General features: G+C 45.6%; 1 protein-coding gene across 3 annotated transcripts in view; it reads right to left on the reverse strand.

The window, feature by feature from the left end:
- The window catches only part of LRRC8D (leucine rich repeat containing 8 VRAC subunit D), a 55,023-nt gene extending 38,506 nt beyond the window's left edge, over nucleotides 1-16,517 (reverse strand). For 2 of the 3 annotated variants that reach the window (XR_012652058.1, XM_075039045.1), the window contains exons 1-2: nucleotides 16,288-16,517; nucleotides 4,278-4,418 (exon numbers count right to left, since the gene is read on the reverse strand). The gene's annotated coding sequence lies outside the window, so the exon portion shown is untranslated. The remainder of the gene's footprint in view (nucleotides 1-4,277; nucleotides 4,419-16,287) is intronic. The other variant, XM_075039046.1, reaches the window with a different exon arrangement.
- Between the last annotated feature and the right edge of the window lie 580 nt (nucleotides 16,518-17,097).

Raw genomic sequence — 17,097 nt, forward strand, 5'->3', positions numbered from 1 at the left:
CAGTAGGAAACAGGTCTATACACATGAAAACATGCAACACAACATTACTCTGCTGAAGGTTTAGAGAGCACTGCTGCATTTTGACCCTGCTCACATTTTTCTCTGCCATAGCAAGTTTGCTGACAAACACCCATGAGCACCGTCTTCTTCCTCGCTCTGTGCTGCAGTTGGTATCACCACCCATGGCCAGGCTGGGCTCAGGCTCGCAGGACGACAAGCTGGCTGGAAGCAGCTCAGCCCACAGACTTGTGGCTGTTGGGACTGGCTTTTGCTACCAGTAACAGGCAAGTCTCCTGTCTAGGCAAAGAAATATGGCAGCAAAAACAGTGGAAAACCCACCAAAGTAGAGCTATTTTCCAGTTTCTGTATCTAATGTTAACATTGAAAATTCTGCTGGGACCACAGGAAGAAAAGATAACCTGACATGAAAATTGTAACATTGGAACGAAGTACACAGAAGTCCTTTTCATTGCAAAGAAGCAGTCAAAATGACATCTGTATCTACACCTAAGGAAAAATTTACTTCTGCCTTGAGGCAGCCTTGGCAATAACATTGTCGCAAGCAGAAAACAGTTTATCAGTTTGGGGGGGAATTTAAATCAATTTACTTTATCTGTCAATTAATAAACTTCTAATTACTGCTTCTGGTATTGAAACACACACACACAGAGGGGAAACAGCGCCCTTGCTCTCCAATCCCCTTGCCGTACCTGGTCCCGGCAGGGAGGCGACAGGGCCAGCACGTGGTGCTTCCTGCGCTGGTCACGGTCCCTGCAGGGTCTTCTGGCTCCCCTCTGGCACACAGCCGGTCCCTGGGGTCGGTTGGGGAGCCGGCTGGAACCAGCCATGACCGGTGCAGGGCAGCCCTGCCCTCCTCCCTCAGCCCTCGCTGCCAACACCGCGCCAACCGTGGCTGATACCAACATCCGTATAACTCGGTATGTGAGCAGGCAGACCTGCAGGGAGCCCCTACAACATGCCTCAGTATTAAGCTAGAAGTTGAACTGCAGGTGAACGTCCAGGAAAGTCTGCCGTTTGCAACACATCTGGAACCTCCACACCCTCCTCCTGAGGCTGGGGGACACTTCAACACACACAGCTCTTCAGGACATCCACCTTTTGTCTGCCCCTTGTTTGCTGTTGTCAAAAATTGATTTTGATTTTGTCAAAAATTGATTTTATTTTCATAAGCGAGCTACTCCCAGTCTCACCCTCCGACTACCACAAGCTCACAGCTCAAATGCAAGAAATACAAAGGACCATCAGCACAAGCTACACCTGGCACTCGCTCCACGGACAGATTAGAGCAAGCTGACCGGGTACCTCCTAACTTTAAGTTTGGTATTAATACATTTTTGTAATTAACTCATGGGGGGAGCTGATGCATAGCAAGTAAATCCGTCAGATTTGCCTACCTCTGCAGAACAAACAGTCTTACACCGCACAGAGAAGCTACATTCCAAGATGCTAGTAAAGCAGGACACAAGAAATGAAAGAAAATAACCAAGCAAATCCACCCTTCCTTGGGTCCCTTCATTCCTACTTCCAGAAGAAGGTCAGCATTGCCACTTCTTACGTGCATATAGCAAACAAATAGCTTATACAGACAAGTTGTTCTTAAATCAAAAGCACATCGGTGAAACGTGATCTAAAATAAACCAGCTATGTTTGAGGATATCAATATTTCCCCTGGCACTTCAGGATTCTGCAGCTGCAGAAATTCCTCTAAAAAAATTCAAAAGAACTTAAAGCTTATGCTCCCATGGAAGAGGTTTCCAGACACAAGTATATTATATATACACATACACACTCCATCACAGTAACCAGACCATAACACTTGCACTGGAAAGCCCCTAGCCACACTTTAACATTTTGCTGATTTAGCTGTATCAGCCAAGATTTTTTTTTTTTCTTGCTTCCCAACTATGCCAGCAAAAACCTTACTGCAAAAGCCCTTCTAGTGGCTGTGAAATTTTTCTGCCTGCATAAACTGTTCCTTTCATAGGACCCAGTTTAAGCAGCACCAGCAGAAAAATTCCTCTCATAGTCACAGGGCTACCTCAGAAGGAAGTAGCAAGACCGGGTAATGAAAGCGTGCAAGCAGGAGGCGTGAATGCAAAGGAGAGCATTGCATCAGTCTAGCTTATGTCTACAGAAAAAGGGAGGAAGCAGTAACTGCCATCACACCAGGTCTGTGCCAGCAGAAACTAAACTGCAAAGTCACAATCCTACTGCAAGAAGTAACAGCAGTAAAATTCTGCACACACGTCAGACTGACCAACTTCACTTTGAGAGATGTGGCATTTCATTTCCTATTTGGATTTTTGTGTCATGTTTTGTGTGTGATGTATAATCTTGAGAAACAAACAGACTGCCTGAAAACATAAGTGCAAACCATTCCATTTATATCAAGTAGATACTAATCCTATTCCCCCCCCCCCCCCCCCGAGATGACTACATGTCAGTTGGGTTAACAGTTTCACTGATAAGACACATATCACCATTTCTTTGCTAAAACTTATCTCAACTCCAAACCATTCGTAAAAGCCTGTTATGAGTGAAACCACCCATTTCCCCATCCAGGAGTAAACAACTTCTCCACTCTTCCTAATGAGCATCCTTATAATGCAGTCTCATCTTGACTACGTGAAAAGTACTCAATATTAAGAATAGAGAGGTGTGGGTTAGAAAACAACAAAGTTTAAGACAGATTCAGTACAGTTATAAAGACTGCCCTGCCTGCGTTTCTACTCAAATATAAGTCTTCTCTGTCCCCTTCTTTTTTTTTTTTTAAACCCAGATCTGCTGCAGGTTATCCAGCCTGCCATATCACATCAACACAGAAGCCAGTAAGGCCTGGCTGCAGAATTTAGGTCAGCTTGTCTGTGGAGTACATAAGGTCTTGCACACAGCCATGAATTTCCTAGTAATGCTTCAATAATCCCTCTTCATCCTGCTATGCAGCTATTTTACTAGTAGTTGCTAGCTTTCCTCTAACTCCAACAAAGAGTCTCCACAGGAGGGATGTTTGCAGGCGAATGAGCCACTGCCTCTTCCTTGAGAAGCAGGAAGCTGGTTGTTGAATCAAATAAACGCCGATTCTTATTTCCCAAGACAAAAAAAAGTGAAGGATTCCCAACGCATGCTAGAAAAGGACTTCCCTTTTTTAACCACACAAGGAAAGAAATAATCAGAGCTGAAAATTACCTCTAGAACATTAGGAATAATTTTCTTAACAGATCATTTAAACAAACGCCTGCTGGGTCAATAAATAAAAAAAATAACATCAAAATGTGACTAATAAATTCAGACAGTCTAAGGGACAGATGCTGGTATTTCTGGAGAGAAAGCATCAACTCAAGGTGAAAAACACTGTGCCTCTTCAAAGAATGGTTCCCTCTAGAAGTGAATTGCGGGCCACTGCCATCCCAAGCATTGTACAAGCACACATAAGTAGTAGCCCTGTTCTTAAGGAATCTCTAAAGGTGCGTGAAAATACGCAAAGTCTTTCTAGAACATGGTCCTTGGAGCAGGAGTTCCACATAAACTGGAAAGCAGTCATGTAAGAAAAAATAAATCTAATACAATACACCAAACCCTTGATCTTCTCTGACAGTCTTCATACAACAAGATGAACCTAACTAAGTCTTCTTAAGTATGATAACCTGAAAGATGTGAATGCAAGAATAAATACCAGTTTCCAGGAATGGTTATGGGAATCTCAGCAAATAAAAACACAGCTAGCAAGCTGACAGTTTGTTTTGTCTTAAAACCCATCAGTCTGCTACCTTTTTGGGCTCTGTGGTTGCTGCATAACATTGTGCTCCTCGAAAGCTGGCACTTTTATCTCCCTATTAGAAGAAAGAATAAACCTGAGGAAAAACTCTTTCCTCAAGACATCAAATTGCTCTTCAACATTCAAACATTTGTTAAGAGTATTCCTAGTCCATTCCCTCCAACTCACATGGAGCCTGGATACAGGTATTGGCAAACACATACTGCGTGGTACTGCACATTAGATGTGTCAATCAAATACCCCGGAAAACAGAAAGTTGCCATTTGTTTATGTTTACCTCAAATCTGTTACAGAACTCAAGCATATAACATGCACCCATGCCAGGCCTATAGATGATGTGGTTGTCGTTACTGGGCCACCATTGTATCACACATGTTAGCAAGACTTTTTAAGGAACAGAACTCTATTTTTATAAATAATGATCATCCACAACTTGATTCAAGTCAGCATCAGACAACGTTTCCCATTCCTGGCTCAGTACCTGATCAGGCTGTGCTTCTCCTCCTTCCTCCTCTGGCTTCAGCTGGGCTGACCACTGGCTCCAGGAGACTCTGGTGACAGGAGTACCAAGCTAGGTCACTGACGGTCACTTTCTCATTTTGACAAGCGCCACAGACTCTTCCTGTATAAAAACAAACTGCTGTGAATCAAAGTCGCCAAATAAAGTGTTGACGCTAGCCGAGTGTCAGAGAAATGCCACTCTGTGACATGGAAGCAGAATGTCAAGTCATCCTTTTGCCACCAGTGCCTGATCTCTGGGGAAGGCTGAGCACACCCTTATTTTAATAATTTCAGAAATACTCTAATGAGTTGTCCTATTCTTGAAGAGCAGAGATCCCTCAAATAAGCAATTTGCCATTTCCCACATCTTTTCTTAAACATACTGGTTCATCCAAACTTAACAAAGGGCATTGTTACTTCTGTGCCACCACTTCCCTACACCGCCATAAAAGCCAGACCAGACCCCAATGACACGGTAGCTGCACAACACATGTGCTCCACACAACTGCTTTGATCACATCTGAAGTGCTGCATTACAGCAGTATACCAGGCAAGCAGCCCACCTTGAGTCAATGAGCTGCCTGGAAAACCTCTGGAAAACGCCCCTATCCCTGGGATACACAAAATAGAGAAGAAACAGGATTCCCTCTCTTCCTCCTTTAGCCCAACACTTCCACCAGCCAAGACCCCAGCATGGCTGCCTTTACCTCCAGGGACTCAGAGGCTGCAGCGCGGAGAAGAACCCACAGATGGAAAGCAACAACTCAGCAAAACGAACAGCCAGACTCCAGCAGGTAATTCATGAGTATTTATTTTAGTTTGCTGTTTATTAAGTATGCCTCGTTATAAATCAAGTATTTTACAGTAATTGCCTCCAATCAACAAACACTGAGAAAGCTGCTACGTAGACCAATGCTGCTTCATAAGTGAAAAGAGTCCCCTAGCAACAGGCAGGGCTCTACACCACTCTCCATGCGCAGCAGGCCGGCCGCCACTGCCTCGCTGCCCTTCTTGTGCCTCTCCTGCCCTGGCTGCGCCCCAAGCAGCGCTGCTGCGTGCCCAAGCCCTTCCCCAGCACTGCCAACCGCTGCACGCTGCTGCCAGGCTGCAAACGCCAGCACAGCAGGGCACTGGCTGCAAGGCTGGCAAGTCCCAGCCCAGCTGGCAGCAGCTCCTCGACAGGAACAGAGGCAACCCCCTAGCACAGGGAACGAACGCCCTGCAGCCAGGGCTCAAAGGCAGGGACAACTGGCTGCATCCCCTGCTTCAGCCACCAGCCCGTTGCTTCCACACTGGTGGCAGCTGCAGCGGGGAGCTGCTCTGCTGTTAGGGTCCATGCCCAGTGCTGAGCACAGTGCACTCACCCACCTGAGCGGCTCCCAAGCCACTGCAGCAAAAAAACCCCAAACCAACACAGACACACTTCCCTCTTAATTTATTTTCTGAGGCCTTTTCAGGGTTGGCACCCGCTGGCACTCAGAAGCCCACAGGAACAAGCCCTGTGTCATGCTTTCCACTGAGAGCTTTTTAAAGGTCAGCAGGAGCCTGCTGTTCCAGGTTTCTTCCTAGTGGTAGAGACCCAGGATAAGGAGATGGGGAAGACACTGCCAAATGCACAAGTAAATATGCATCTTAAAGAATTCCCTCCTTCAAAGGGCTCGGGGTGGTCAAGTGGTCTCAGGAGAACTAAATCCCTTCTTGCAGCATACGTCACCAGAACTGGAGTTTTCAGAGACTGTTGTTTTTTAAATACACGGGGAAAAAAGCTCTGACTAGATACTTTACAAAGGCCTATTGCAAGCAGGTTTCAGAACAGACCTTTGCATTGTACTCGAGCTCTGACAGCAAACGCTCTCTTAGCCACTGGGCCATTCACCTTGGTTGTTTCTGTAACCTTTTCTCACGAGTTCAGAGACCCATATAAGAAGAAGGGCCTAAGCAGAGATCGCCATGCCCTCCAACCCCTCCTCAGCAGCCACACCAAAGGCAACAAACTGTTTCTGAAAACAGAAGGCAAAGGCAGTTCCCACCTCCAAAGTAGGAGGGCTGCGTTTTTTGAACATGCATCAGCATTTAAGGAAAGGTATCAGGAGAGGCCAAACAGCACCACCACGACACTTGGTAAGGCATGGAAGAACAGGACAGCTTGTCTTCAGGACCTGTATCACAATGTGAAAGACTGCTGAGGTTCACCACCCTCCCCTTCCCAGAACAGGCTGAGCACATGAGTTGGATCATACCTAGAGGAGAGGTGGAGGGAAACAAATGACAAAACACACTCATAAGATTTTGGTTTAAAAAAAAACCAGCAAACAAACAAAAACCCCAAACAACAAACAAAAAAAAACCCCAAACCAAAGCAAACCAAAACCCCAAACACCAAAACCCAACCTAAAGCAGAAATTCTCATATGAATCATACCAGTGCATAACTAGATGCTTGGGCAGAGCCAAGACCAGCGAAGGAATCGTCCCCGCAGTTCTTGACACAGAAATCCTCCTGGATTTTGTTCTACATCCATTTGAAGAATTCTCTCTTTATGCTTCTTCCTTCACCTCCCCCTCCCATTTTTTAAGAGACAACCTCAATTTATTAAAACAAAGCAACATCTTTCTTACAGAATCATCTGCTCTGATACAAGAATACACACCCACTGTTACAGAGTTGGCATATGCAACAGTGGGTACAAAGAAGATTAAATAAGGAGCACATGTACCACTTCTCTTATAACCTAGTCCCCTCCGGCACTCATTCCTTTTAATCCTTCTGTTTTCTTTCAGGGCTCTTCAACACAGGAAAAGACTTACACCCCATTTACACTGGGGTGTTGGCATCACCCAGTGCCAACTTTATCTGAATCACAGCCAGGCACTTGGCACTTCAGGCATAACACATGCAACCTCCAAACGCCATGTCCTATATACTGTAGCCTACATGTGGTTGCCTTCATTTGTACAGTCACTTGATCAAGTATCTTTTCCACTAAGGAAAACAATACTTCTGTTGCGCTTAACAGGGGTTGCATTTAACATGGAAACAAACAATCATTGCTAACAGAGTGAAAAAAAATCAGATGATGCACTTACAGAGCAAATTATTATGAATTCTGTAAAGAAAGGAGGAGGGAAATCACAGTATTTTGGGGAAAAAGTAGAGATCTTGGAAAAAACCCTCAGCTAATAAAATATGTAAAGCAGTTCCAGTCATGACAGGTTTAATTTCAGGACAACTGAGTAATTCTCAGTTCTACATGTATCTCCAAGTACCCAGCCAACAGCAGACATTTGACAATCACTTTGGTGAAAACACCATCTTCCTCCCTTGTTGCTGCATAAGAATAACAACAAACCACCACACAGGAAAAATGTCATGCCACCAAGAGAAGAAAAACCCCAAACCAGTACAGAAACCTACTGTAGAAGCACTGTCAAAAGCAGCATGTAACCTAAACAGATAAATACCAGATTTTGTTGCTATCTCTGAGTGAGGTTTCGCAATCAGCTTAAGCTGATCTGTGGCCACCCTGCTGCTTAACACTCCCACTCTCTCCCCTGGTGTGTGCCTGGGAGAAGCATCCTGCCACACCAAGGCAGAGGTGGGTGGGCAGGACAACAGGACTTCCCCTTTCAACAGCAGCATGAGCTCAAATTTGCTCCAGCTGGTCTTGAAACCACACTCCCTTTGGAAAGCACCTTAGGCATTGCTCCTACTCCATGGGAGCCTAGAGAATCCTACTGCTGCTCCCTGCAGAGTTCATTGTCCATACTAGGGCTTCGCTGCGGCTTTTCACATACCACCCAACCACCCCTTTATTTCAGGAGCATCTTGTAATTCTCTCCTTCTCTTTGTGGCCACCTCTTCCCTTCTCCATGAGCCAGGGCCTGTGTGCAAAACTTCCTCCTGCTTCCTCTCTTGTCACGGAAGGCAGGAATATAACCAAGACATTAACAAATCAAACCTTGCTGAGCAAGCAGGCAAAATTTCCCAGAGCTGTAGGTAACCTGTTGTTTGATCCCCAGGCCGTAAGAGAGGTGACTGCTGCTGGTAGCTCTGGTATTACATTCAGTAGCAGATAGCAAGCCAGATCTAAGATCTTTCAAGTTCAGACAGCAAGAAGGTAAAAATAATCAGACACTGAGGACATGGACGAGGTGACAGAAATCGGCAGCTATCAGTGTGGAGGGCCGCCATTCTCTCTTCATTCACAAAAGAAACAGCAGAACTGGAGCAGAGAGCGCTCCTCACGCTGACCAGCTGCATACTGGTTGTGACCGGGCTGCTCTGGGCTGCTGTGCACATGGACAGACTGTGATTTTACAACACAAATTAGGCAGGTGCAAAACTATTCAGCTGAAACTAGGCTTGTACCAATTCAACCTGTAAGTTTAGAGGTGCCCATTAAATTTGCTGGAATTAATACGTATGTCTACACAGGAATCTGTGTAACTTTGCTTTCAAGCTGATTGCAAACTGCGAGAACTTGGCCATTCAGCTGTGAGCATGAAAGCCCTCCAGAGATGAGACTCCCACAGTCAGATGAACAAAAGTCATAGACTTTTCAAGTGCAGAACAGTACATACAACTTCATGCTTTAAGATTTTCTTTGATATTTACTCACACTTATCTCAACAATTTTATCTCCTTTCCTTTGCCACACTGTCACTATTTTCTTTTCTATTTTTGCATGCCTCTCATTCTTATTTTCTGGCTTTACTACATGCTTCACTATTTTTCTTCTCCTGTAACTCTGGCCCCAGCGGTTTGTTTGTTTAAAATCTGTTTCGATTCAACTGATTGATGCTAACAAGGACACTCTTAAATTTACCTTTCAACTTAGGTACATCCTAAATCAAATTACACTAAAAATAAACAAAGCATAACCACAAATTTTAACCACTGGAAATAGAGTCTTGTCCAAACCACTGTATTTTTCATTTTCCTGGTTTATTATTAGTACAGTCCTGTCTCATTCTCAGTCCACTCTTTTTTTCCAAGAACGACTCTTTTCCCATTATCCTCATTAGACACTTTCCTACCCACTTCCATCTAGCACTGACCAAACTCACAATTTCTGCAACACCAACGAGCGTTTGTGTATCTGCATTCCTCCACTTCCTTGTTTCAAGAGCTGACAGATTTGTTGTCAGAGGGATAGGAAAGGAGAAGAGCAAAACTATCAAGCCAGTCTTCCCTTTCTGTCTGTGAACAATGCCAACAAGGTAAAAAGCAAAGAAATGTAGTATGGGTTATAAAACAGCAAATGTTCCTTTAAAAAATTCAAATGCATGATAAGTTTCATTTCCCTTTTGTCAGTTCCTCTTCTAAGTTAGGTAGTTTAGGCTTTATTTGTTAATGTAATTAGACAGAAAGCAAGTACATGAAAGTTTCTGGATGGCAGCCATTGAGAGGAACCCTGTATGTGGACTTCTCAGTTTGTATTTTTAAACACCAGTCAGATTAAGCGTGAAGTCTGGTTCCTCCGTGCATCTTTGATGAAGGCAATTGCTAATGCATGTGGAAAGTGTTTGTAACCATAGCGGTGCTTGAAAACAAAGCAAGATAGTGCACTACACTTCTTACTCAAGTTTTAATGCAGAGACTGTCAGACCAAAATAATTCCTACTCTCCCTTTCCACAATCTGTACACAAAGCACAATGTACAGATATGCAAGATGGACTTTTTTTAATCATTCACTGACATTTGCATTGGTTTAGTGGACAAATTTATACTGAACAATCCAGATGACATCAGCTTAACAATGTGTTCCTCTGTGCTGGACTGCAAAGGCAACAAAATGTCTATTACATAATACTTCTGTATAAAATATTAATATTCACAGAGGAAGCTTTTGAACTGAAAGGTTATTTTCAATGATTAGCAAATCAGTGTTGTATAAGCTTGGTTTTTTCACCAGTGTATTTGAGATAGACAACCAACTATACTTTTTGTTGACAAAATACGACAAAATCAACTTTGTATGTGCACACATCAACGCACATAAAAGATCTCCCTGGGGTTACCAGCTTCTCTTCCAACCTTAAAGGTACTGCAAAATTATAGAACTGCCTCCATCTCTAGCACACACAGCTTCAGCAAGCCTGCACTAGGGTTCTTCCAGGCATGGGTATTCTTTATACAAGTTCTCACACCAGCTAAAAGTATGTAAGTTTCCTTTCCTTCCTATCCTAAGGCTGAAGAACAGATAGATATTCAGACATCATATTCACATATACATCCTATGCACTTGTTTTGTCCTTAGAGCTATAATCCCAAGTTGGAAAATCATTACAGCAAGAATAAAGTGCTTCAAACAAAGTCTACCCAAAACAAAGAATGCTGCTTTTAGCAGGCATGTTGGTATCTGTGGCATTGGCCAGACTTGAAAACACTAGAGGTGCGGCAGCCCTGGCTTCTGTAGAACCCAAGGGCAATCAGGAACACCTTTTATAGAGAAACTTATCTCAGTGCTGACTTGTAAAGAATAAAGTCCAAGGGGAAAAAAACAAACCTGCATCTTGGCTGTGGCTTTGTAGCCATTAGGTTGAATGGGGGCAGGTAGGAGCCTGCCTCGCTGCTTCATTGCAAGGGCTATAAAGAGCCTTTGTGTTTGTTTTTTTCCTTTCTGTGTGTACCTTTACATAATGAATCTATGGAAGGGGTCCATCTAGAGCACCACCAGACTCCAGCAGGTGCTCCAGGACAGTGTTTGCTGTAGGTCTCATCATATTTACCAGCTCCATGTGAGTGTCACAGATAAGACATCTAGAACAGCAACAGACACCTGTATTTCGGCAGCCCCACCTATGGTCTCGACATACAGAGGAAATCATCAAGAGAGATGACTCAGAAAAATCCTGAGCGAGTGAATAGAGAAGGATTTTAAAACTCCAGTCTGGGAATTGTGCAATTTTTTCAAATTTAAATGCACAGCAAACAGTTCGAAGAGATGTTTGATACAAAAAGGTAGCAACAGCATTTAATTATCTGTTATGCCCACACCTTGGGTCTGAGAAATCTTCCATTGCATTTTCCTGGTCTTCAAAGGAGACGTTCATAAGACAGAATACCTGAAATGCCTAACTTTTAACAAATAGACCATATACAGAGAGGGTTCTTTTTTTAACACTAACAAAGAACAAGGCAGGTCACAAGAACCGGACCATTTCTTTTTCTATTGATCACACAATACAAAATACAGGACCATGGTGAATAAAGGTGATTGCTATCCTCACCTGCTGCTGGCTGCCATGTGCTTTCAGCCTGGTTATTTTTTTGGCTGCTTCATCAGAGTTACCTCCACCAAGAAAAGGATCTCTGAAAGGAAAAAATCTGAGCAACAAATAACTTTCCTCCTCCCTAAGGGTGGCTGTATTTTACACCATGATTCTTTCTGAAGTCTTGAAAATCACAACTACTTTAGTCTTAGAACAAATCACTTCTGAGGAAAGAGCTCAGGTGGAAAGAAGGAAGATTATAGGTAGCAACAGTTTTGAGACTACATGAACAATGTGTTTTCGTATCCTGATTTATACTTAAAGAGGAGGAAGAAGAAAAGGGAAGGTATTTCTTTTAAAACAGTGCCAACAAACGGGTCCTTGGTGCAGCCATACTCTCTTCTCACACTACTGCTTGCCTCCAAGCGTTGGGCAAAAGTGGCATTTTGCTGGCTTGTTTCCAAGAAAACAAGTTTCCTCCTTCCAAGGATATCTCCCTGAACGCTCTGGCAGCTGCTACGTGAAGGTCTTTGAGCTTCTCTCCCTATCCATTTCCTGAAGGGGGACAGGAACCTGCTCTTGCAAGACTAGAAGAATACAGCTGAAGAGAATATAGAATTAAGTGCAAAGAGCTTCAATTCTTTTAATTGAAGAAATTTGTGGTGAGAGAAAGATTGAAGCAGTGTCAGTTAAAATTAATGATGTGGAAATGAACATTACTGATGGTATTAGAAAGAGCCAACTTGACTTGTGACGCACTTTCCTTTTTAACGTGCCAAAACCCAAGATGATTCTCAAGAAGTTAAACACTAGAAATACTGGCTTTGCTCTTTCCGAAATTTGTTTGGAATCTCTGAGGGGAAAAATTGTTTGGCAAGCAATAAGTACCTATTCTTTGTTATATGGTTAAAAGAAAATTGCACTCAATTTGCTTAGACCAAAAGATCTCGAGCCAAACCCATCCCCAACACAAGCAAGTCAAACTTTGAAAAAACATGGCTCAAAGTATTCTCAAGGTAACAGGTACAGAATAGCTTTGGAACAGTAATTACAATCGCTTTTACAAATATAATGCTGGTAGCTGGTGGAAACTGTATTTCACAAACGTCCTTGCCCATCCTTCAGCCCTTGTCTGGGAAATCATACAAGTGTAGATCCACAGCACCTCAACATCACAGCTGAGAGCAAACACTTCCAAGATCAAGCACCTTTACTGTGACCCCAGAGAGCCTTATGCATGCATGCGTGATCATGAGACTATACATGTGTGGAAAATTAGTCATGTGCACAAGTCTTTGCATGGTGAAGTCCACAGACTTTTCACTGCTTGTTATGAAAAAATGTTTAAAATGTCAGTTATGCAAAAGCACAGACAAGATTTTATCTAAATGTAAGGTTTCTGAGGAAAATTATTTCCATTTTTCTTAATACATCAATAGCTTTTTCTTTTTTGCCAGGATACAATCTTCCAACCACCAACAGACAATAAATAAATAAACAAACAAAATAGAAAGAAAGGGGGAAAAAAAAAAACAAACCCAAAAGAAGAATTGTGTAGTCTGGTTTCAATGCTAGCAAGGAACGGAGAAATTTAAACAGCAGAAACTGAAATAACATGTTTTGTTCTTTCCACTTTATAAAGTAACATTTGAGTATAATGTAAATACTGCTAATTGTGGTTTATGACTATTTAGGTATATACAGCAATTTTATTCATTAATTGGAAGATACAGATTGCTTTTTTGAAAAGAAATGATAAACCTTCAGAGTTCATTATTTGGTAGAAGACTAACTCTGAAACTCCCTTTTGTTTGCATCTAGTTGAGAAACTAGTTTACTGGGTTCCCCCGTGACATCATTTGTGACTCAAGCTACTTCTCAGTAAAACAGCCATCCCCAGCGCCACACTGAGTAAATGTTTAAGCCTCAGGACACTAATTCATCCTCAGCGATCAGTGTCCATGTACCTGTATCAAAACTCTCCTCTGGCTCTTAGAGGTGCAGGAGAAAGCAAAGGGAGGCTGGGCCGAGGAGCTGAGTCAGCACTCTGCCTGCAAGACATCCCAAGCCAGCCCACAAGTACGCAGCAAAAGGAGGAACTGACACAGCAGCTGGTGCCATCTGAGAACACAAGGGGGGAACGAAAATCAGCCAGTAGTACAGGACCTGACTGAAAAATCCACTTACTGCCACTGGCTTCAACAGACTTTGAATGGGACCTCAATATACAGAAGGAAGGGGAAGACCTGGAGAAATTAAAAGAACTCAAAGGCAGGAAATTTGAGTATAGTCACTTCTCATAAAACCGCACCAAGCCACAACACACATGGTCACAAGCACTTCTGACCACAGGGATGTACATACCCTTTTATCGACTAGCATTTATTTTCTTATCCTCCTCTCACTGGCAGGACCTATTGCAAGCATATCCCTAACAGCATCAGCTTTTTTCTTACTCTCCAGGCATGCAGTCAAGAAAGCTGTCCATACACAGGATGTACAGTTGTGATATCTCCATACCTCCACCTGCCTACTGCTACAGAAGAGAAAGGGGCTTGTCTGAGGTGACAGGAATACAGGGCTAGGAAAGAACCGGAATACAAGAACCGTATTTCACACGTGCAGCTATATGTTAATGCAACATACACTAGTTAGTCTTTCCACAGCAAGCACCTAAGTGCTTTCACTCTTTTTGCATTGTTATTACACAGGTTTGTTCCCATTAATAATTACCTTCCCATGACAGCAGCACGCATACTTTCTCCGTTGCCGGTGCTGCTGCTTTAGAATTCCTCCTCCAGGTCTGAGCACACTGGACAGACTACCATCCCCCCAAGGATGTCAGGACTGGTACAGATATCTATTGTGCATATCTGGATCTTACAAAATAAATTACTGCTTAATGCTGCTCCCTTCCCCACATTACCTCATGTAGCCTTTGTAAACTTCGGATCTTTATCAAAGTAATCTTGACTGCAAATAACAGTATCTATTTAAGTATTCCTTGCTTATTATGTGCAAGGAAACAGATATAGCAGACCTAACAGACAAGTGTTTTTCACACTAAGCACGATACAGGCAAAGCACCAAATGAGTTTACTATAAAGGCAATGCTTGCTCAGAAACATAGGAGAAAATAGTGTACAGCACAGAAAATATAGCCACAGTAGCATATTCCTAGGTCAGGACCTCATAAATCAGTTTCAACTAACAATAAAAGGTTTATAGGGGATTTGTAAATCACAAAGAACGAACAGGATCCTAGACTCTGAGCAAGGCTTCGTGAATTAATTTAAGATGGCAATCAAGAGCAAATAACATAACACTAACCTTCTATACTACCGATCCTTACCCTAAGTTTGAAGAAAGGGGGTTTCCTCTGCCACCAGGAAGAGGGGAGGGAAAAGAAAAAAAAAAAAGAAAACAAGACACAGAGAAAGGGACTTAGCTACCCCATCTGGGATGAGAGTGCTTTTTTGATAGCTCAGACCAGTGGGATCAAAATCTCCCTGCTGTTCCTGCAAATTTGTCGTACCCTAAAGCCCTCTTTCCCATACAAGGGGGGACAGCCATTCCCCACCTTCAGTTTTAGAGGCATAAAAGATGAACCTTTCCTATTACGGCTGACAGCGATAATGCTGAAAAAAACCAAAATACTTCACTACCTAAAAAAAAAAAACACAACCAAAAGCTGTAACTGATAATGCTTATGAGTAGAAGGTACTCCAAAGCTAGCATTGAAGATGTTTCGCTCTCTGCACCAGCGACTAAGCCAAGTAAAACATCACTTTCAGCACCACCATTACAGGAAGTACTGCTGAGACTTATTCCACCAAACGACAGGCTGGTTACCACTACCGTCCTCCATTTTCAAGTCTGAGTAACCTACCTCATGGCTCTTACACACTGGGAGCATCCAGAGGAGAAACTGCCACGGGCTGCTGGTGTGTTGTAAATGCACAGCCTGCATCCCCCCAGTGACCGCAGGCCAGCTTCCCTGAAGGATGCTGGGCAAGTCACAAGCTTTCTGCGCCTGAATTCGTGTTTGTTTAACAGCAGTGGCAGCACTTGTAACGGGGACGGCGACGGGGAGGGGGGAAATGGAGGTTGCAAGACAGAGGAGCTGCTGTGCCAGGCTCAGGGATCCTCGAGCAGGAGTCGGTATTGCCACGTACCGGGGAGCTGGGGGAAGGGAGGAGACGTGCCTCCAGAAGCCACAGATGATTCTCTGACAAGGGCTGGTTTTGTCCTGGAGATGTGTTTTATTGACTGGTTTGGGCCCCTTTAATCTGCGTGCGGTGCACCACCAGGCACAGTTGACCCCATACAAAAGACGCACAGCTGGCGGTCCCCACATGGATTTAATACCACCGACCTCGGAAGGGGGCTCGCTTTTTCCAGCCGCATTTCCCAGTAGCACGTTATACTCCCAGACCCGCAGCCGGGGCCGGCCCCGCTGTCGCCGCCGCTCGCGGGCACGTCCCGCCGGGACGCGCACCCCCCGGCGAAAACAGGGCGGCGAGGGGGTCCCACCGGCAGCTCTGCCGGGGGCTTGAGGTGCCCCCGCGCCGCACCGGCGCCGGCAGCGATACCGGCAAGCCAATCCAGGCCGTTTTGAAGGCAGGAAAAAAAGAAAAAAAAAAAAAGGGGGGGGCGAAGGCAAGCCGACGGAAAGCGCAGGGAGGGAGAGGCGGGGGGTGCCGGTGCCGCCCCCTCCCCCGCGGCCCCTCCGCCGCCTGCCCAACCGCCTCCCGCCGGCCGCGCGCTCGCCTCACCTCAGGGACGGCCCCGCGGGCTGGGGGGACCCCGAGAACCGCCCGGCCGGGCCGGGCCGGGCCGAGCCGAGCCGAGCCGGGCCGGGCCGGGCCGAGCCGAGCGTGCCGCGGAGGACGCAGACCTTCTCCGGGACGGTCACTCCCGCGGCGCTGCCATGCGGGCGGCGGGCGGGGAAGAGGGAGGCCCGACCGGCCGGGCGGGCGGGCTCGGCTCCTAGCAGCGCCCTGCAGCGCGCTCTCCGCATGCGGCGCACACCCGCATGGCTCAGCGCACGGACAGCACCGGCTGCCGGCGGCGGCGGCGAGGGCCGGCCCCGCGGCCGAGAGCGCCGCCCGCGGCCCGGCGGCGGCCAATGGCTCCCGCGGCGCCGCGCATGTGAGGGCCGGGCCGGGCCGGGCCGGGGCGGTCCCGCCCGCCCGCCAGCTCGCTCGCCCCCCGCGCAGCCGCCGCCGCGCTCAGGTGCCTGCGGGCCGCCGCGCAGCGTGCCCGCCCGCCGGCCTCCGGCTTTGGGGCGCAGCGGCAGCGGCCGGGGGCGGGGGGACTGTTAAGCGTGACTCCAGCAAATCCCCCCGCGGGGGGCTGGGGCGCCGAGGGGTGTCTGCAGGGCGCAGCAAAGACTGCACCGGGGTGCTCGTCCCAGCGGCAGCAATAAAAGCGAAACGTCTGGTAGCGGAGCCAGTGGTTTGTTCTCGTTGTGCAGGTAGTACGTCAGGTAAATAAAATAGCGACAAGTTCCAACGACGTGTTTTAGTTATTAAAATGTTATCGGGGAAAGGGGGAGGGAGTTAGTTTTCTTGCATCTGTCGAGC

This window comes from Buteo buteo, chromosome 10 (genome assembly GCF_964188355.1).
Source record: "Buteo buteo chromosome 10, bButBut1.hap1.1, whole genome shotgun sequence".
Classification (NCBI taxonomy): Eukaryota; Metazoa; Chordata; class Aves; order Accipitriformes; family Accipitridae; genus Buteo; species Buteo buteo.